The sequence below is a fragment of the Daphnia magna genome, linkage group LG4, assembly GCF_020631705.1.
Source record: "Daphnia magna isolate NIES linkage group LG4, ASM2063170v1.1, whole genome shotgun sequence".
Classification (NCBI taxonomy): Eukaryota; Metazoa; Arthropoda; class Branchiopoda; order Diplostraca; family Daphniidae; genus Daphnia; species Daphnia magna.
Window position 1 is genome coordinate 6,342,069 of NC_059185.1, and position 22,756 is coordinate 6,364,824.

A 22,756-nucleotide genomic window follows, 5' to 3' on the forward strand; every position below is an offset into this window, starting at 1 on the left:
CTCCTCAAACGAATCATCGGAAAGGTTTTTTTTCTAAAGGCCTGCTCTGGTCTTTTTTTACAGTCCCCTGTGTTGGTTTTGGTGGTTGTAATCGGCGCCTTACTTTATTAAGCTTTTCCAACGGTCGCTGACGATCGAATGCAATAGCATTCGTCTCTGGTGTATCAGTTAACAAACGAGTGCGACCAATTCGATTATGTTGCTTTTGAATACGGGGAACTTTTAGGGTAATTTGACTGACTTTTGGAAGCGGCCTGATGTCCGTTCCACTGATTCTATTGTCAGTCGCTAGAAATTGAATATCTAGAATGTTAGGTGAATCCTCTTGTGCTTCAGATTCTATACCAAAATTTAAAATATCGAAGTTAAGAACAACACAATCGCATACCACAAAATTTTACCTGGTCGGGCAGTTACACAAGTGTAATACATCCCCGTATGAGGGGGATAATATTACCATGGTCTATAAACTGGAGGTCTACGGACTGTCGTCTGCTCCAGATTTTGTCTGCTATTTTTTGAAACTAAAATCCGGGCATCCGGTAGAGGCGCTGACTGTCCGCATCAGTCATAACAATTCATTGTTAGGACATGGTTAGGACCTGGTGCATCATTTGGAAAAGTAAGTTTTTGGTTTTTAATTATTTTCTGACAAGTCTACAAGTTAACTTTGTTGTGTGAAATGTGTTAACATGTTTATTATGGACTTTCAGGACCAGCACAATGCCAAATCGTTGCTTTGTGCCCAATTGCAAGACTGGTTATCCAAGCAACAAACCAGCTTCTACACTATCATTGTTCGCACCACCCAAGGATAAAGCTCTCTTCAAACAATGGGAGCAATACATTCCTCGTAAGGATATAAAGCTAAAACCATCATCAAGAGTGTGTTCCAGACATTTTGAAGAAGATGACGTCATTAAAGGACGCATGATAAAAGGGAAGGATGGAAAAGAAATTTTCCATGCGTGGAAGAACTGGACCCTTAAAGAAGGAGCAATTCCAAGAATTTTTCAAGGTAACTATAACCATATATTTATACTCAAATAATAAAACCTTTTTACAGCTTCTTTTATCAATGTAACATAGATTGCCCGAGTCATCTGACAAAGCCAAAACCAGCAGCCAAAAGAAAATTACCAAAAAATAGAGAGACTGCTGACGTTAGGAAGCATAAGAATGCTAAGCACCTGGATGAGCCTCAAGAAGACATTGATGATGTTTTCCAGAATTGTGAAGGGATGCCATGGTTGTCTTTTAATCCGAAAGACTGTCCATTACCTCCAACTTGGTTTTGAATTAATTCCAAAGATGAGTCTGCGGTAATATATATTATTATGAATGGTTTTATGTTTGGCTAATGAATTATTATCATTACAGGTCCCACTTTGTGTTCAGTTTGAACTCATCCCGGGAGAAACAACTGAATCAAAGTCGGTCCACTTGAAAGACGGGCAGGTTTTTTTGTCCTACAATTCCAAAGTACTTTATACTACGTTTCTAAATCAAGAACAAAATGACGAAACACTGTGCCAGCAGTTAGCAAGGATTATCAAGAATTTCGACGAGGCGCACAAATGCCACGGCATAAGAGAAGGGCGGTTTGCCATCATTAAGTTTTGCACTGGAGCTGTCCTTCAAGATGACACTTGGAGATCAACCAACTGCAAAACCTTTTTCGACGTAAATAATAAGAATTTCTATGACCCAAGCTCTCATTCCCTACCTGAGGACGTCTTCAAATGGGTACAAAAAACCATAGAGATAGGAACACCGGTGTGTTCCGAGTGCTGCACGATAAGGCGAGCTCTGGTAAGAGTTCCTCAGGTAGGGAATGAGAGCTTGGGTCATAGAAATTCTTATTATTTACGTCGAAAAAGGTTTTGCAAAAACACCGCAAAATGTCAAAATTGGTTGTGGAAAATGTTTATTAATGTGCAATATCAGTGTATCGATTTACACAGTGTAAGATATCCAGATGTAATACAAAAATTAAGTTGAAACCAAAATGTTTAAGCAAAATTTCTTATTTTCCGCGGGCTAACCAATGTAATTTGATGACTGATGCGGACAGTCAGCGCCTCTAGTGGATGCCCGGATTTTTGCTTCAAAAATTAGCAGACGAATCGTCAAAATCGGGTCTAGCAGACGACAGTCCGTAGACCTCCAGTTTATAGACCATGATATTACCAAAATTAAATGTATTTGGAATTGAAATAAATGGAACTCGGAGGTGAGTTTATCCGGCCGTAAGTACTACATGGGAAAGAACATACAATAAGGCAAAGAACACATAAATGAGGCAAATCATAACAGCAATAGAAAAGGAAAATGGGGCTTAACGGTGTAGCGCGAGCGTTATGGCGAGCACACGGCGGTAAAAATGAATAAGACACGGCTCGTGGAATCGTTAGAGAGACACGGAAGAAACAGTGAGTTAAAGGCGAGAAAAATGCACGGATAGTGCTCACAGAAGAACAATGTTCAGAACAATTCAAAAACAATTTTATGGACAAACTCAAATGAATTTCACCGATTAAACACTCAGCAAGTTGTCGTCTAAACGGCTTGAAAGCTACTAATCGACTATCTTTGTCCGATTTGTGGGTTCACCACGAGAACTTGCATTTCGTGAGTGACACAGATGCTGATGGCATTTGGATACTCGGCACGTGCAGCCAATCAGAAGAGAATTTGTTGAGAGATTTATTGTGGTGCACGTGCAACCAATCAGCCGGTTGTTTATTTATCGTGCGATATGCGGAGCGCACGTACGTCAGATGCAGGTGTTCAAATAGGTCAGATGAAAGCGTTGATGACTAATAGCTTCTATGTGACAAACAACATTTCAAGGAAATAAAAACGAAAGAGAATACAAATTGTATGCGTTAACTAAAAGATTAAAAAAAACGGATATCCTTAATGTAAAGCGGGAGAAAATATACGAGAGTAAAATGTGGGCATAATAAGTAATTGTATTTGTAGGCCTTGGTTACATCGCTCCCGGCGGTGCAAAATTACGTCCCGTAATCAGACTGCATGTGTGGCGGTGCGGTCGTGATGTGAAGTTCCAACTTCTTTTATGGGAGGGCAGCAAGCTTTTCTGAAGAATCCAAGAACACCGAGACAGCAGCAAATGCGCAAGACGACGAAGGTAATAATGCAAAGGAAGGCGATGAGTAAGGAGATTTTGACCATTTCCCACCAGCTGGTGTATTTCTAGACTCTCGCTACTGTCAGTAACGCATTGGCTGCATAGGGCGATGATTTAATGAAAAATCAGAAGGCGGGTGTTCATTCATGGCGGCCACTATGTCGGCCACAACGTTCATGTGGTTGAGTAAATTGTCATTATAGGCTGGATTGCTGCGGTGGTCATAGTCGAAAGATTTCACGTCTTCATAGCGGAGGGAATGAGCCAATGTACGTTCCAGCAGTACGATATTTTGTTCGATATTTTTGTAGAACGCATAAGGTTTATCGTTGAAATTAACGAAACCATTTGTCCGGCACGGAGAAAATTTCACTTACCCCCACCCATCAAGATTAATGGTATAATTGTTAAATTTTGGTTATGGTCCACAAGGCGTGATCACAGTTTCAAATGTGGCATTCACACTGAATCACTACGGCGGTTTGTCCAAAAGCTTGTAACTTTGCGCACAGAGGTAATTTTAATAATGAAGCGGCGAGCCAAACATTATATTGAACGGTGATAATCGCTCGTTGATGTTTAGCTTTACGAACATCACATTCAATTGTTTGAAACATACGCGCTAATTCATTATCACGATCAGTAGCATGGTCTTGAATATATTGTTTATTAGCCAATCTATCTAAATCTGGGTCGCTAGATGGCGTGGGAGTCTCCACAACGCCACCGGGCGGAGCCTTTTCCATGATAGCCGCTGACTTGGCGGTGATTGGTGGAACTTTTCCCATGATGGCCGCCGTTATCAGAATTAATGCAAGATTTGGTTCAGCCCGTGACTGAACTTACCTTAGTAAAGATGAAAATGTAAAGATGAAATAAAGAACACACGGGAGCACTGGCTGTTGTCTTGACGGTGTGAGGTATTTTCAGTAACTAACTGCCCCTTGCCCTGTACATTTTCCGGCCGGTAGGCTGAGGGGCGGGGCTACACAAAATAAATTGTAACATGGTGGCCTCCTAGCGAGGGCCACCCAAATCATATGAAATAAAACGTGATGGAAGTCGCGTCCGTCTTCCAGCTCGTGTTGTCGGATGTTGGGAACGAGGTATATTCCCAACACACTCCCCACCAGAGCCCGTGGTCCACGGCTCTTCCTGCTTGACTGGATCTGCGGCGGCCACGGGTGGAGTTGCTTCTTCTGGTTCCAATTCCAGCTCTGGCGTAGGTGGAATTTCGACGTCGTCCGGCTGATCCTCACGTAGCTCTAAGGGGTGTAACGATTGAATGGCACGGTTGATAAGGTTCCCGTTCGGCGTCTTGACCATAACCGAACGGATCAACCCGTCTCTGCTAGTGATTAGCTCCTTCACTACTCCTATCGTCCACATAAGGCGCTTGGTGTTGTCATCGTGAATGATGACAACTTCTCCTACCCGGATCTTGCGGCCGGGTCCTCCTTTACAGTGGAACTTGTCGATTTGGAGAAAGTAGTCCGTCACAAATCGTTCGCAGATATCGCTGACATACTCCCTACGTTGACGATCCATTTCCAGCAGTTTCAAATTGGTTGCGTCGGGAGCCATGAGGTTTTCGGCTGGCTCCGGCGGAGTGCAGTTCGAACACCTATTGTTGAGAAACTGTTTCGGGGTGATGGGGAGCGGGTCGTCGCTCCCTTCTGCTACGTAGGTGAGTGGCCGTGCATTCACCACGCTCTCGGTTTCAATGAGACTAACCTCTAGCTCGTCGTATTCCAGACATGCACGACCATTGGAGCGCCTCAACAAATCCTTCATCGTCCGCACCATGCGCTCCCAGAACCCTCCCCACCATGGGGCTAGGCTGGCCGAAAAAATCCATTCGGTTTTCCGCATTGCCAGAAGGTCGTGGATCGCTGGGTCGGATCTTAAGACTTTCAAATGTTTCGAGACGCATCTAAATGCTTAGGCATTGTCCGAATACATGATGGAGACACTACCCCTCCTGGCGGAAAATCTTCGAAATGCGAGGAGGAAGTCGCACGCGGACATCGTTTTTGTTAGCTCCAGATGGACGGCTCTCGTTACAGCACAAGTAAATAGGCAGGCATTGCTCTTTGGCTGTTTAATTGTGCCTTTCTTTTTGGCTGAGGATTCGTCCAATTAGAGGTTTTCTTCGTTTTTCTCCGTTGGTTCTCCGAGGTTCTTTAATGGGCTCCATCTCTGGAGGCTCTACCGTAGGCTCCAAAGCCGAACCATCCGTTGACGAGGGATCCGTGGAGGATGTAGGATCCGTTTGCTTGCGTTTCTTACGCAATGTTGGGTGTTTGTAATACAGCGGCCCTGCGAAATCCACACCCGTGATTTCGAAGGCTTTCGCTTGTTTCAGTCGATTAATCGGTAGAGGTGCAGCTATTTCTCTGAATGGCGGTGAAGATAGCCGTTGGCACTTGACGCAGGCGTGCCAGACTGATTTGGTCTGTTGGCGTCCTTTGATGATCCAAAAACGTTCTCTTAGATCCGATAGGGTGGTTTTAACTCCAGCGTGTTTTAGCGAGACGTGTCGATCTTGGATGATTAGTTTGACGACTGGATGTTGAGCGGGAAGCATGATGGCGGGTTCAATCTCCCTGTCTCTTAGCGCTAGCTCTACTCTTCCTGTTATTCTAATCAACTTGTATCTTGCGTCCCACACGGGTCGGAGTGCAGCAATTTTCTCCTTATGGTACGGTTGCCGCCCTTCTTGCAGATCCTGAAACGTCTTGGGAAAAGCTTCCTTTTGGAGCTGCCTATAAATAAGTAGCTCCACCTTCGTCAGTTCCTCTACTTTTAGATGTTCTACCATTATCTGTTTTCCGTCTCCTGTCCTGATTGGAGTCTTCACTTGTGTGGCGTTTGTGGGGCGGTTTTTGGAGGCGAATCTCAGTATCCAAGCAGTTCTTCTGAGTAGTCGATTCCAAGACGGAATTCGATCCAGATGCCATTCCACTGAAGTGGCTGGCTCCACGGAAGCTACCGACATGGTGACGGTTTTCGATTTTGCTTCCGCTTCGATTCTTTCATGAACACTGGGTTCTTCTACCTCGGGCGTTGAATCCGGCCATTTGGTTTCGTCTTCTTTCAGCCATGATGGTCCGTTCCACCATAGCTCGGAATGTACCAGCGTTACGGCTGGCGCTCCCCGCGAGGCGAGATCCGCAGGATTTTGGACGCCTGGACAGTGCCGCCACCAATTTGGGCCAGAAAGTTTCTTAATAGCTTCGACTTGGTTCCTGACGAATGGTTTCCACCTGTTGGTGTCTCCTCGGATCCAGCCAAGTGCCACTAGAGAGTCAGCCCAGAATATTGTTCGCCACGATTCGATGTGGAGAAAGTTCTTGAGTTTTTCTCCCAATCGTGCCGCCAGAAGTGAGCTTAATAGCTCCAATCTTGGTAAGGTTACCTTTTTCTTTGGGAGCGGTGCCACTTTTGTCTTGCTAGCAAGAAAATGGATGACTGTGTCGCCGTTTTTGGTTTGTAGCCTGGTGTAGGCAACGGCTCCATAAGCGGCCTCGGATGCCTCGCCGAAGACATGAATTTCTGCATTTTGTATGACCCTTTTCGAGTAGCCTATCCAACGTGGGATTTTTAAGTTGGCAAACTCGTTCAACCCAGTCATGGGTGCTATCCATGTCTTCCGTATTTCAGGAGGCACTTCCACATCCCAGTCAATTTCGGTTTCCCAAAGTTTCTGGTAGATTATTTTCAGCAGGAGCGTTGTGGGTGCTAGAAACCCAATGGGATCGAATACTCTTGCCAATATTCTTAAAATATTTCTTTTGGTCACTAGTTCTCCCAATTCCGTCGCAGCTTCGATGATAGGTGCGGGATCGAATTGGAAGGTGTCGGATTCGGTATCCCATCGAATCCCTAGGACCTTAGGCTGACCTTCTTCCAGTTTCTGAGTAAAAATTTTCACTATGGGGTTGATGAGCCCCTTTTCACTGAGAAATTTGCGAACTGTTTTGTCATTGTTGACCCAACTTCGCATGTTGAGTTTTGCCTCCTGGAAGATGGATTTTGTCTCCTGTATCCTGGTTTTGGCTGTGGAGATGTTGTCGGCGCCTCCAAGGTAGTCGTCACTTAAATTTGCTCCTTGAGCTGTCTTACTGTGGTGGAGTAGATTGATTCCATGCCGTCTAGGTGCTTTTTTAGGGTAGCTCGCAGCAAAAATGGGCTGGAGCTGAGCCCAAATGGGACTCGTTTCCACTTGTATGCCACTAGAGGCGAGTTTGGCGTTTCTGGCTCCATGATCCACAGGAATCTGACAGCTTCGGCGTCTTCAGGATGCAGGGCGATGTTTAAAAAGGCTTTTTCGATGTCTGCTATCCATGCGATTTTGTTCAAACGGAATCGCATTAAGACGGCTAGCAGATCGGGGTTTAGGTCCGGGCCGGTTTCCAAGACATCGTTGAGGCTTGGGCCATTCTTCGATTTTGCCGCCCCGTCGAATACCTGTTGAATCTTCGTGGATTTTTTGTCCTGTCGGATGACAGGATGGTGTGGCAGATAAGTGTGGAGTCCTTCGTAGTTCTGGTCTGCCTCCTCTACGAAGTTTTGGACGCGAAGCTGGTCTATTTCCTTATGGTAGGGTGATAGAAGCTCTGGTGTTCTTTTGAGTCTTTTCAATAGACTCTCCAGTCTTCCTTTTGCCATCAGGAAATTCTTTTCTAGCCTCCATTTGTCCGTTTTCCACGGGATTGGGGTGCAGTATCACCCATCTTTTTGACGGGTGATTTTGTCGCCAAAGGAGCTGAGAGCATCGTCTGGCTCCACTGCATCACAATCGTCTAAAATGGCAAAGTGTTCCAGCTTCCAGAGCAGAGATAAGTCAAAGTCCGTTTGCCGCTTCAATTCTTCTTTTACGATTTTCCGTTTTTCCTTTTTGTTTTTGGAGGTATGGTTGAGCTTCTGGCTGGAAATTTCTTCCATAGGCCTCGGCTGGGCGGGCAAAAATTCTTTGGCCTCCTTGCCGGCTCCCATTACGTCCATATCTTCGGAGGGATTCGTAGAATAAAATTCTGAATCGAGACATCTGGCTGCGTACGATGATACTGTCTGATGATTGGAAAAGCTACTGCATTGTACCATTTGCTGGATTATCGCCTTTTCTTTTTTCGATCTTTTTTCCTTCGAAGGTCCAGCTATCATGCGACCTAGTTTTGTGTTGTATGCTCTAAGGCCGCACGGACTTTGGATAGCCGGTTCGTTAGGAATGATCTCAAACATTTGGTCGACTCCGATTAAAATGCCGACTTCTTTTTCTTGGCTGTCGGTTTCAAACCTGTCGTCAGCCATTTTTTCGTCTTCCAACCACAGGTGTCTTGCGAATGCCGTGTGGGAGTAGGGTCCAGTGTCTCCGATGTAGTCCGTCTCCAGGGCTGTTATTTTGACGAGTGGGGCTCCTTTCCAGGTGCCCCGAATTGCCAATTCCACTGCGTTGATTTGCTCTACTGGATTGGGTTTCCTTTGTTTGAAGACTCTCGTCCCGATATTTTCCACGGCCACTATCTTCAAATTCAGCGATTTCGAAATAGATCTGGTGACCCAGGATCTATGGCTGCCATCATCAATAATTAATATTGCCCTGGTTTCTTTACCATTGGGGCCTACCACCATCACCGTTGCCGTTTTCACCACGAGATCGCCGTAGGTGTTTGCACTGGAGACAGATGCCATGACGTTTGTTGGGGCATTGTTTCCGGTGTGTGCAAATCTTGTCACCTTTTTGTCACAGAGGGCGGTGCGGTGTGTCGCCGGGCAGTGTTTGCAAAAGTAGTTGGTGGGGAAGTTCGAAGTTTCGTGATTAGGGCTGAAACATCTGACGCACCTTTTCTGCCTGGCGATGATGGCCTTTTTGTCCTTGAGGTTTACTGGACAAACCGTGGGGTAGTGTATTTCCCCACAGAAAATGCACGGTCTTGTGCATTGTCGGACGATGAAGTTGTCTTGTCGTCCTGGTGGTGTACTTGATGGCTGTGTGCTTTGTTTTAAATATCTTCCGGTTTGTGGAGCTAGTTGGGATCTAGCTCCAATCGCCAGTTGAGAGGCTGTAGCAGCTGGTGGCTGTTTCGCCGGTGTGGTTGTTGTCGTCTGCTGTGGTGTTTTTACCATTTCCGATTTCCATCGGCTATACCTTTCAGCAGCGCCGACTTGATCCCTGATGAAATTCAGCAGGGCTGTGATGTCGGTGATGTCGTTTGCATCGGAACTCGACCATTCTTTCTGCAATTCTGCAGGAAGCAATTTCATTAGTTTTGTGCCCAGGAGTCCTCCAAAGGTGTCTTTTTGTACCCCGATTGTCTCCAAGGCGTTTATGTGCGACTGGACGGTGAGCTGAAGTCTTCGAAGAGCCGATACGTCTGTCATAGTCTTAACAGGAGCCAGGTTATCAAATTTGCATAGATGGGTTTGAATGAGGGCCTTTGGTTTGGCATAGACCCTTTTCAATTGAGCAATAGCGATGTTGTAGTTTGCTGCAGTCAGTTCCAAGTTTTCCACGCACAAGTATGCTTCCCCCTTGAGATATTCTTTGAGATAGTCGAATTTTTGGACGTCCGACATTGTGGACGAGTGGATCGAGGCGTTAAAGCTCTCCCAGAATGACGTCCACTCAAGGATATCTCCTTTAAAATGTTTGATTTGCCTTTGGGGAAGGCGTGTTGATTGTGGTGCAGGTATGGCTGCTACTGGAGCAGGAGCGGCTGCTATTGGAGCAGCAGCGGCTGCGGCTGCAATTTGTGCCATAGCTTGGTTTTGAGCTATCAGCTGCTGAATTTGTTGCGTGTAGGCCTGTTGTTGCTGAAGGACTTGTGCTGCAAAGGCTTGCTGTTGTTGTGTGAGCAAATCATGTAGCAGCTTGCTTCTATCTTCTTCCCGTTTTCGCTCGTCTTTTCTTTGCTGGTCTTGGAACTCAGCGTCCAGTTGCCGTTTGTACTCCTCGCGTTTGTTTTTGGCTAGAGCGAGTACAGCACTCATGTCTTCTTCGACTTCTGCCACTGCGGAGTAATCTTGTTCGATTTGCTCCTCGGTGGCGTTAGTGGATTGTAAGGTCATTTAACTTGGTCGCTTGCCTTGATGAAATTCTGGTAACGTTGCTTGAGGAGTTCGGTTTCCGTTGCAAGGTCGTTATCCAGTTCTGTCGTCATGGAGAGGTTTTTGTACTGCTTGATTTTGTCCATTGTCCTAGTAAGGTAGCCTTTCAGGCCTGCGCGTGTTGCCGATGCCCCTCGTGACATTTTTATTTTGGTTGCTGGAACGAACTAAGGCAAAAAGAGAAAAGGGGGGCTTTGATTTTCCTGCTCCTATCACCGAAATTTCTTCAGTTGATGTCGGGTTTTTCCGACCTTTTCCGTTGCTTGATTCTTAGTAGTAACAGCTGGGTCCTACTTTTGGATTTCCCTTAAAGAAGTGGGCAAAAAATTGAGTTGAAAGCTTTTAGCTTTCGTGTTGCCACCAGTTGCGAGTAATGGAAGGGAGTAGCGTTTCGCTGTACTCCAAACAGTGGGCGTATTTTTTAAACTCCACTGGCTTGGGATGTTCTTCCTTCCTTTATCAGGCGACTGTAAGATGTGGCGAATAAATTTGGCTCTTAGTTAGCTTTCGGTAACTTAGAGCACTGTACCGACTTTGTTGTCAGTTATACAGGTGTCACGAGGTTTGGACAATGGTTTAGCACGATCTAAGATTATTGGACATTAAGCGGAGTGCAAAAAAATTTGGCTCCTCCAATGGCATAAAGAATTCAAAGCAAGGTTTCAGCAGTAGCGAAGAAATCATAAATTAAAAAAAAGGGATCCACCATAGCGTTATTTCTAAAAGCTAAGTGGCATTAATTTGCAATTTTTTATGAAATAAATGAAAATTTTGGAATTCTTGGAAAGAATATAATAATTAGTGGGTCTTATGACCGTTAAGTGGCGTACTACTTCAATATAAAAGAAAAAATCACAATTTCTGAAGTGTACAAAAGAAGTTGTAATTTTGAACGCTATGTGGCGTAGACGTTCGTTTCTTAGAAAGAAAAAAAATTCTTGCTTTTGAGATTACCAACAAAAAGAGGAAAGAGTTTCGAATCTGAGCGCTAGATGGCGTAAGACGTTCAGCTCTGAAGAAAATGTTTGAAAATTTAAAAAAAGGAAAAAGTTTGCTATTCTGAGCGCCAGATGGCGAAGGCGTTCAGTAGATGAAGAAAATTGTTTTAATTTTTTGAAAAGGAAAAAAGACTGCTTATTCTGAGCGCCAGATGGTGTAGGCGTTCAGTAGATGAGAAAAAGAAAAAAAAATTGAATTTGAGAGGGAAAGAAAAAATTGAGTGATAGGTTTGTAAATTTGAACGCCAGATGGCATTTGCGTTCAGTTAGAATGAAATTTTTGAAAGTTTTTTGAAAGTTGGAGAAAATTTGAAATTTCGAGCGCTAGATGGCGTTCACTGCCTCGAAATTTAAGTAATTAGAGAATGGCGTTGCCTATTTCTAAATATGTGAGAAAGTTTTTTCGTTTTGTGGAGTGTAACTATTAAATTACTCTCCAGTTGAGAAAAAGAGAAGGAAATGGCAACAATGGATTTTGAATTTTTTTTTAACAAGGAATTTTTTTTTAAGAAAAGAGTAAAGAAATTCAAGCCAATATGGCCGCCACCAACCACGTGAGGGAGAGGCAAAAAAAGTAAAACTGTTACAAACGCTCACGCGCATTGGAGACGTTGTAGCAGAGATGAGATGAGGATGAAAAATAATGAAATAAAAAATATGACTGGAGGGAAAACACACGGCTTTATTCTTTGTTGAAAAGGGGAGAACAAAGCCCTTGGCCCTTGCCACCTACAATCCTGCCCGTGAGGGCAGCACTGTAAGTGACAGCGGGCCCACCTGTCCACAGGTACTAAAACAACACAAAAAAGGGAAACAACAAAAACAAAAACAAACTCGCCACGTTTAGCATCCATGGCCACGTTTATTCAGGGATGACTCCCTGATACACCCGCCTTGGTGCGCAGAGAATTTGGTGATGGTCGTTGGTCCCGCACATGGCACAGAAGCGCGGGTGGGGGCAATCGGCCAGCTTCAAATGACCAGCGACGGACAGCGGAAGAAAGCAGCCAAAACATCGGTGCTGTGCGAACAGCAGCTCCATCCGCTCCCGGTTAGTCAGCAGCATGAAACCATCACACTCCCTGATCTTGCGGCCGCAGGACACCATGCCTGGCTGGTTGAGGTGGGTCCTAAGGAAGCACACGATCGTCGGGGTGTGACGGGGCGCGACGAACTGTGGGGCGTTCGGCTGGACTTCAGCTGCTTTCTTTTTCTCCTTTAATAGGGATCCCACAAAGCTGTTGAGGATTGTTTCCCGTTCGGACATGAAGTGAACGTGCACGTTCTTTATGTCCTTCGAGTTTTCCTCGAGTTCCAGATCGAGTTGGACGATGGCCTTTTGGTGGGCCAAAACCACGTCGATAGCCGCCGTTCGCGTCTTGAGTAAATCCTGTCGACGAAGATGAAGATTGGACGAACACTCCTCTTCACGTTCACGGGAAACCTTTAACTTCTCTTTGACGGATGAGACGGATGGGCACAAATTTTCAGCCATGATGTTGAGTCGGCAACGGTCACTTTGGTGTTTAGGGTACGAGAACTTAAGAGCAACTGTCGTCTAATGTTCGTGAAGGACTAAACAGTTTCCCTAAGTTCAAGGGTTAAACAGTAGGCGACCTAATTTTGCTTTTACCCTTTGAACTAAGTATAGGTGGCGTTGCGATCGGAAATTTTACAATGCGGTTTTGAGGTTCCCACCTTTTACAGTGTTACATATGACTATAAACCAGTTTTACATTTTACATTTTGACATTTGACATTCTACAATTTTACAATTTTACCATTTTACAATTTATACCACCTTTTTTTACTTTCTTACAGGAATTGACTATTTACATTACATTTTGACCTAACGATCTCGATTTTTACTCAGATGACCCAATTTTTTCACTTTCTACGTAAACGTCCTGCTCTTTGGCCGTAGCCATAACACAGAGCTTAGTCACTGGACGAATACAGGGGTTTTTGTGGTTGCTGATTTGCGCTTTTACCACTCGTACAACGTTATCAGAGTCACTGGGGAGAACCTCTATCACTTTTCCCAACGGCCATTGTCCACGTAGAGTATTCGGCTCAATGACGAGTACTAGGTCTCCGATGGTAACGTTTGGCCGATTTTCCGACCATTTTCTCCTTTCCGTCAGGTGTGGAACGTATTCACGAAGCCATCTGTTCCAAAAATGTTGTATGATGGCCTGGCTTTGGAGAAATTGTTTTGCTGTGACGTCCATGTTCTCAGCATCTCCCAACTTTAGCGGCACGTAGGGACGGGCTCCTCCATGAAGAAAGTGATTCGGCGTTAACGGATCGGGATCTTCGGGATCCATGCTGAGGTGGGTTAGTGGCCGAGCGTTCAAAAGGGCTGCTACTTCTGCGATCACCGTTCTTAGGACCCGATCGGTGACCAAACGATTCCCGACGCTGACCTTCATGGCTCGCTTGCACGATTGCACGAGCCTTTCCCAAACTCCACCGAAATGGGGTCCGTGAGGAGGAGAGAAATGCCACTCTATTTGTTGGCATGCCATCTTCGACTGCAACTCCTGGTGTTGTTTGACTAACTCCGTTAGAGCTTGTCGGAGTTCTTGTTCCCCAGCTACGAGATTTGTTCCGTTGTCACTGTAGACAACGTTCGGCTTTCCACGTAAACTCACGAACCGAGTGAAACATAGCATGAATTCTTCGAGACTTAGGCCGTCGGAGACTTCTAGGTGAACGGCTCTAGTTGTTAGGCACGTAAACAGGCATACCCAACGTTTCTCGTGTCTACATCCTCTTCCACCGACTCGTACCGTTAGAGGGCCGAAGTAATCGATTCCCGTATATGCGAAAGGTGGAAGATAGGGAGTAAGCCTGTGAACTGGTAACGAAGCCATGAGTGGCGGAATGGGTTTCGATGATCTCCGCTTGCAAGGCCAGCAGGTGTTGACAACCGATTTGATGACGTTACGTCCAGAGATTATCCAGTAACGTGAACGTAAATCCGCCAACAATCTTTCAGATTTAATGTGGAGATTCCGTGTGTGATGATCCCATACAATCCGCTGCGTCAGGAGTTGATCGGCTGGAAGCAGGATGGGATGCTTTGTGGAATAATCAACTGGAGCCTGAAGTATACGTCCGCCTACACGTAGCTGACCTGTTTCATCCAGAAAAGGCCTAAACGTGCGTAGTTTTGACTTCAGAGGCAACTCCAAGCTCTTTTTCAAGGCATAGATTTCTTCCGCAAATGCCAGTCCTTGGGTGCGTTTAACACAAAGCGTGAGGGCCGTCATCATTTCTTCGGCCGTCAACTCCCCCACGGTTGGCTTGTAAATTCCCATCTTAGCTCTGGCGTTGGTCGCGAACCTTCTGCACCAAGCGATAACTCTTTGGATCTTGAGCAAGCTGGAATACTTCTTTACACAGTCATCAATCGGATGATTTTCGTCTTCCGTTTTGACTGCGAAGACTCGAATTACGTTAACGTCCCTTTCTTCCGGCTCTGTGATCTCTTCCCAAATATCCCACTCCGACGGATCGAGTTTCAGGAACGATGGGCCCTCGTGGAATTTCACCAACTCGTCGACGTTCTTCGGGTCAATGCCACGACTGCACAGGTCCGCTGGATTGTTAATTCCGGAAACGTGACGCCATTGTCTTCGATTCGTGTTCCGGAGGATTCTGCCAATCCGATTGTTCACGAAGGTTTCAAATCGGCAAGTGCGGGAATGGATCCAACGTAAGACGGTTTGAGAGTCGGTGTGGAAGGTAACTTCACGTAAATCGATTTCGAGCTCCCGACAGATTACTAGGGCGATATTTAAGCCTTCTACAGCAGCTTGCAACTCTAATCTTGGGATCGTGAGTCCTTTTACTGGTGTTACGTGGGTTTTAGCCATGACAAAGGATACGTTGATCGACTGGTCTTCGAAGATGAAACGGAAGTACGCCACAGCTCCAAATCCTTTTGTGCTTGCATCCGTAAATACATGCAGGTGCTGCTGCGTCCAACGTCCACGTTGATGCCGGAAACATCTTGGTACTGTTAACAACTCCAGGTTATCCAGATGCTCGTACCAGTAGTGAAAGCGTTGGCCTAATTCTTCGGGGATAGGGTCATCCCAGCCGATCCTTTTCTCGTACGTCCATATATCTTGCAGAAGTGACTTCATTAAGAAAACAACGGGAGCGACGAGTCCCAACGGGTCGTAGACACTGAAGATTATACTGAGGAAATTCCTTTTGGTGAGAACGTCATGGCTAGGCTGCTTCCGTATCTTGAACGTCAGCATATCCGTTTCTCCGTTCCACATCACTCCAAGTGTTCGCTCGATGGGCAACTTCTCCAAATCAAGGTCCAGTGTTGGTGAAGCCAAACCGAACTCACGTAGAGCCGATATAACCTTCCTTGATGAGGACGTCCACTTCGTTAGATTGAAACCGCCTAGTTGTAAGAGTTTCTTCATCTGGCGGGCCCGTTTTACTGCCCCGTCTTCGGAATCAAAGGAATCGAGGTAGTTGTCAACGTAAAAGTTTCTTCGAACGCTCTCTGCTGCCTCCGGATACTGGTCGCGATGATCGTCTGCAGTCCGATTTAGGGCGAAAATACAGGTCGTTGGGGAAGATACCGATCCAAAGACGTAGACTGTCATTTGGTACGTTAACGGTGCTTGATTACTGCCAGGCGTACGATAGACAAACCGGTAGGCCGCCTGGTCTTCTACTGGGACCTTCACTTGGTGAAACATCTTCTCGATATCTGCGCCAACTGGTACCAGGTTCCTTCGGAAGCGTAGTAGGACACCGAGTAGGCTAACGAGAAGATTGGGTCCACGTAACAGGTTCTGGTTGATCGACGTTCCTCCATACTCGGCAGCTCCGTCGAATACAACTCGAACTTTGGTCGTAGAGCTGGATGGGCTTACGACGCCGTGGTGCGGTAAATACCACGTTCTACTTGACCCCTTCCGCAACTCTTCGGTCGTGAGGAGTCTGGCGTGATCCAAGCCGATGTACTCCTTAACAACTGCATCATACTTCTCGGCGAAGTCTACATCTCGTTGAAATCGCCTCTCCAGAGAATAAAGTCTCTTCAATGCAGTTGCCCGATTGTCCGGAAGGTTTACGTTGTCGGTTTTCCACATAAGGCCGACTTGATACCGGTTACCAACATTCTTTACTGTTGACTCGAGGATACGTTGCCCACGTAGATCGTCTTCGGAGAGAACAGGCTGCTCCATGTCTACGTCTTTCGCCTCCAGCTGCCAAAATTTCTTGACTAACTCGTTGAGGTCTTCGGGACGTTCCTCTGCTACTATGTGGGCGATGAACGGACGCCCATCTTGTGGCGGGCCCGTTTGACCACCCAGGCACCAACCAAACGGTGTTTTGAAGGCGATAGGCCCAATTGTTCCAGCCGGCGGCTTGACGGAATCTACGTGATCGTGGGCTTCTGCTACGTCAATTCCAATTAATACTCCAACGTCTTCGGGTTGTATGTTCGGGACATCAAGACCGCGTAGGTGTGTCCAGGACTCCATCTGACGAGGGTTGATTGGAGGATTTGGCGTCACCTTCAAATTGTCGACGGCGTAGGCGTGTTTAACTTCAAACCGGCTTGTTCCGTCAACGGACGAGAGGGAGAAATCCACAACGGCAGCTTGGACGTTTGATGTGGCTCCATCATAAGAGACAACGTTGATACGTTTATGCTGACCAACGAGTCCCAACCTTTTTACTAAATCTCTCCTGATCAGTGTGGTGTCACTTCCGGTATCCAGGAATCCGAAAGTGTCGACCCATCTTTTACCGACGCTAATACGAACGGGTACAATCTTGAAACGTACACGTCGCTTTACCGGTTCCTTCTGGGTTAGTGTCCCGAGGAATGCAGTTGATGTAGACGCTGATGGAGACATTGGATCCGATAGTTTCCTCCGTGGGATGAACTCGGACCCGAGAAGCAAGGGATGGTGTCTTGATCCAGTGCATCGACCCATGGTACATTTGATGTCCCTGGGACACTCCTTGCGTTCATGTTTGCCGGTTAGGCATAGTAAACACCTCCCGGACTTAAATACGACTTCAGCCCTTTTCGTGGGCGTGAAAGACATAAACAGGTTACAGCTGGCCAAGTTGTGAGCCCTGCCGTTACAAGCTAGGCACCTCCATTGGTCAGTCTTTTCGGCCGCTTTCTCCTCCGTCTTCGGTTGTTTTCCCTTGGGAGCAGCCTCCGGAGGTGACGACGCCGTTGATTTAGAGCCTTCTTCTGTCGAAACGTGTCCAATGGTCGACGTGTGAGCAGCGTGGTGTTTCTTGACAGGCTTCTTCTCATCAAACCGTACTTTGGACGTCGACGTAGGCAAGGACTCAAATACGTTTTTTCCATGTTGCTTGCTCATGGATTTTACGGTTACCCAGTCGTCCAGGTCCAGAACGTTCAGCTCTGCACCGGTTGTCTTTCGTTTTTCATTCCACTTCTCTTTAAGGTACGTTGTCAGCTTTACTTCCATGGCCATCAGAGTAGTACGGCTATGAAGCTCATGGGCATATCTTGATTGTGACAGCGTCACCACTGCTCCATGCAACCGGTTTGCAAAAGTCTTGAGGCTCGCCGCATCTTGACTCTTCAAAGGTGGAATCTGCAGCAGGTCGTCGAGGTACGTTTGATCCATGACTTCGGTGCGGCCGTAAACTGCATCGAGTCGTTCCCACACCACGGAGTACATAGCCTCATCGGCGAGGCACTCGCCGATCTCATTCCGGACCTCCTTCGACAGCAGCTCTTCCAACATGAACAGTAGGGCAGGAGAACCGTTGTATTCTTGTTCGTATAAGGCTCGAAATTTAGCCTTAAACCGGGCGTAGTTCTTCGGATTTCCATCAAACGGCTGGATCGTGAAGGTCGGAGTACGTGGACGACTACAGCAGCCACCATGAGGATGATTGGAAGGGCCAGCGGCAGGTGGAGGTTCAGGGGTCGTGTCCGAACTCTCCGAAGATGTATCGTCCCCAGGAGGTGGGCATGGATTGCAGGTTGAAGGCATGATGGGCAAGGGTCTTCGGGTAGGATCCTGTGCAGAGGTACCGGCTGGAACGTAACGATTGGACAAGTCTCTACGGTGCATTACTGTGGCCTCAATTGACTTTAAGGACGCCCGAGCAGGGATGTCTTGTGTAGCAGCGAGTGACTGTGATCGTTTTGGAAGGCGTGTCTCTTGGTCCAGAACTTGCTCTTGTATCGTTCTCAGATGGATCTTGTTGACTTCCATCGTTGTTTTTAGACCTTCAATCTGAGCATTTAGGTCCAAGTTAACCTCGTTGATCTTCTGATCCATTTCACGTAGACTCTGACGTGAATCTTTCACCAAGTTGGTGTTAGCGGCGATTTCTGATGACGTCTTTTCCGCGCTGTCAATGAGTTTGCTCAGGTGCTCACCCATGCCTTTCAGCGCCTTGCTTAACGTTTCCGTAGCCGAAGTGGTGCTCGCTTCCATCTGGATTCTTGCACGTTCCATCTTGACTTCCAGTTCCAGTATCTGTTTCTGGATGCACAGATCACGCTGGCTGGATTGACCAAGGGAAACATTTGACGCCGAACGGCTAGACCTCTTCTGTGATAGCGTGGTGCTAACTGTGACGTCTGACGCTGTCGTACCAATAGAGCTGGCTGAGTGACGTGACGACGTTGCATACCTAATGGCGAAGTTGAGGATTTCCACGTGGTCGGTGTCGAATTGTACCTCCCATTTTTCACATGCTTGACGTTGTGGATCCGTAATATCGGGTAAGCTCTCCATATACGTGTGGTGAAGATCTTTGACGTCTTCGTAAATACGAATTAATTCGTCTCGCCATGCTGCAACTTGCAACTTCTTGAGTCTGATGGCTCCCATCTTGTGATCTGCCACTGCTTTTCTGAGCTGATTCGTTAACTTCGTGTGGACCGCCTTTCTTCTCCCACGTTTCTGCTTGAGATCGTTGTCTGGGAGGAGGGGACCTTCATTCTTCATTGCTTCTGGTTTCATTTTGTCTTCTATAGAGATATTGCCGCCCGACTCAATACTCTCGGCTTTTGCTACGGCTTCACTCATGACGTAGAAACGTTCAAAGACAAGGAGGTAGTCACACGTAAACGGATGTCGATGATTCACGTAGATACAGCGACGATACAGTCAGATACGTAAAGGCGTGGTAGACCGGGTTTTGCCTTCAGGATGGCGTGGACGTGTGTCAAAGTCTTAGAAAAGGGGAATACCCGACAATTTTACTGAATCTAACAAGTTTTACTAGGGATAACAAGAGAAATGCACGTGTTCGTTAAATCCCGGGTTTCGGCACCATTTGTTACAAACGCTCACGCGCATTGGAGACGTTGTAGCAGAGATGAGATTAGGATGAAAAATAATGAAATAAAAAATATGACTGGAGGGAAAACACACGGCTTTATTCTTTGTTGAAAAGGGGAGAACAAAAAAAAGAGAGAGAAAAATTGGGAACCCAAGATTAGACTGGATTACGGGGGAGGTAAACGAGAGATGCTCGTTTACGACCGTTACGGTACAATACTGAAAAAAACAACTGAACAACGGGGGCAAGGGCCACTTCCAACATGAACACACACCGAAGGCCCTTGCCACCTACAATCCTGCCCGTGAGGGCAGCACTGTAAGTGACAAAAACTCAAACTCTTTGGCTCGAAATAGAGAAGACAAAGGAAGTAGCAAACGAGAAGAAAGAAAAAAAAATTAAAGTGTTTCAACAAAAAAAAAAATGTACTGGGAGGTAACCTTCGTGGAGGTTTCTCCAAAAAATCCTTAGCTTGAGCTAGGTTGAGCCCACCGTAATGGCCGCCACTGACCACGCGGTGGAAAAAAAAGAGAAAAGAGGAAAAATTTTTTTTTTTTTTTTTTAAAGAAAGCAAAGCAAAAAGCAAAAAAAAAAATTTTTTTTTTTACAAGACAATTGTGTACCCTGTCTACAAAAACGTCACAGTTACTACGACGTAAGTAGCAAAAAATGAAAAAGGGAAAAATTTGCCCTGCGGCTAACACGTGGTGTTCACCGAAGAAGAAAAAAAAGAAAAATTTGGGGGTGAGTTACGTCTCCCCACAGTCCACTGACAGCGAAATTTCTTTGTAAAGTTTAAATTACTTAACTAGTTCGAAGGACCATGTAAGATTTAGTCTCCGGTTCGAAGGACCATGTAAGATTTAGTTCAGCCCGTGACTGAACTTACCTTAGTAAAGATGAAAATGTAAAGTTGAAATAAAGAACACGCGGGAGCACTGGCTGTTGTCTTGACGGTGTGAGGTATATTCAGTAACTAACTGCCCCTTGCCCTGTACAGTATCCTGCACAAAAATCCGAACACCGATTTAATTTTTTAAAGCAACCTATTGGCGGGGTAAGGGGTTTTTTGTTTGTTTTTCTTTAAGAGGGAGGGTAGACGGGGTGATGGACACATAGGGAAGGGTTGGGTAATTCTAGACATTTTTTTTATGCCTTAAGGTATTACGCTTTAAGGCAAGTAACAGGTCGGGACATTTTTGCAACCCCCAGGGTGGTGTGTTTTTTTAAACGACATTTGGAAATGTTGGACTTAGGCTGTGTAATACTACTTACCCAAATAAATTAGATAGCTGCCTGTGCATAATTATGTCGATACCGATGGCATATGTGTAGAGCCTCTGATTGCGACGCCGTAGATCAGTGTTCGATTCCCAATAAGGAATTGCAAAATATTTGGTATCGTTATAATATTCATCATTCGAATTTGCTGGGAATATTAATTTCTCTAGAACGAAGGAGATTTTTATTTTTAATAATAATAAACAAAAAAAAGCACATATTGCTCGATGAAAATTTGTTTTATATATAATTTAACCATATTAACTCATCACCTCATCTGGAATCGAACACCGATCTCCAGCATCACATTCAGAAACGCTACACCTACGCCATTGACAGCGACGTAAACATTTACAGGCAGCTGGAACATAAGCTAAATTGTTTCGGTAAGCAACATTACCAAGCCCAAGCCCTAAATTTCCAACTGTCGTTTTAAAAAACACACCACCCTGGGGGTTGCAAAAATGTCCCGACCTGTAACTTGCCTTAAAGCGTAATACCTTAAGGCACCTTTTTAAAATGTCTAGACTTACCCAACCCTACCCTGTCGTGTCCATCACCCCGTCTACCCTCCCCCTTAAAGAAAAACAAACAAAAACCTACTACCCCGCCAATAGGTGGCTTTAAAAAATTAAATCGGTGTTCGGATTTTTGTGCAGGATACTGTACATTTTCCGGCCGGTAGGCTGAGGGGCGGGGCTACACAAAATAAATTGTAACATGGTGGCCTCCTAGCGAGGGCCACCCAAATCATATGAAATAAAACGTGATGGAAGTCGCGTCCGTCTTCCAGCTCGTGTTGTCGGATGTTGGGAACGAGGTATATTCCCAACAATTAATTTCGATTGGCCGACGATTTTTAAAGTCGTTGTTCGGTTTGTACAATGTTTTTGATTTGGAGCGCAAGGTGGCTGAAGAGTTTAATGAAAATCTAGTTGACGGTCGTTGTCCAAAAGGCGGAAAAATTTTTCACTTTCCGATTTCATCATAAGAGTTCCGGTTTCAGATTCAACCATACGCAATTTGTGGGTGTATGTCGTATCCAGAGATAAGGATATGGCTCACTCCACGTAAAGCCCAGCAGTCGACATTTTCCCTCCTCCCCCTCTCTAGCAGACGAATTCGACTGCGCTGCTCCTTTCGGCCAGCTCCGGAATCATGGCTGTACTTGGCGGTAAGGATTTCCCAGTAGCGCTCCCCCTTCACGTTTTAAACCATACCGTCCTTACCGCCAAGTACAGCCATGATTCCGGAGCTGGCCGAAAGGAGCAGCGCAGTCGAATTCGTCTGCTAGAGAGGGGGAGGAGGGAAAATGTCGACTGCTGGGCTTTACGTGGAGTGAGCCATCTCCTTATCTCTGGTCGTATCCTTAACTAAAGTTAAATGATTGTGCGCTAAGGTACCGGCTGCTGTGGAAGCTTTTCCAATCGGTGTCGAAAAACCTTCATCTTCCATTTGTTGATGCAGCTGTACTTGTTCAAGCGCACAATTAAGGATTTCTTTTTCAATGGTTCGCATCCAATAGCCGACAGTTTGAGGCTCATATTTATCATCCGTGAGAGTCATTTCATTCATTCCGCACTTTTTATTGTTTATCATATTATAACACTCAGATGCCATTGTATCGATAGAAATTTCCTCGGGCACGATCACTAATTGTCCGAAAAAGGTCATTGTCACACGGTGAACATTTCTCCATTTTTCTCAAATAAAGCCTGGAAATTTTACCGCGGCACGTTCGTCACTATAGATAGCGTATCGCACTGAATCGGCGCTGGTAACATTAGTTTTGGGCTTGCAATCGGCGTCGGGAAATTGAATTATTCCCACATTCAATGGTTCAGCGCAATCCCACACGGTTGTTTCATGTGCGCGCGCGCGT

General features: G+C 45.9%; 1 long non-coding RNA gene across 1 annotated transcript; it reads left to right on the forward strand.

Annotated features, from left to right (window-relative positions):
- Nucleotides 1–490: 490 nt before the first annotated feature.
- On the forward strand, nucleotides 491–1,808 carry LOC123471066. Its single transcript, XR_006645000.1, has 4 exons — nucleotides 491–622; nucleotides 714–1,018; nucleotides 1,090–1,322; nucleotides 1,381–1,808. It is a non-coding gene; the product is annotated as an uncharacterized LOC123471066 (long non-coding RNA).
- Nucleotides 1,809–22,756: the final 20,948 nt, after the last annotated feature.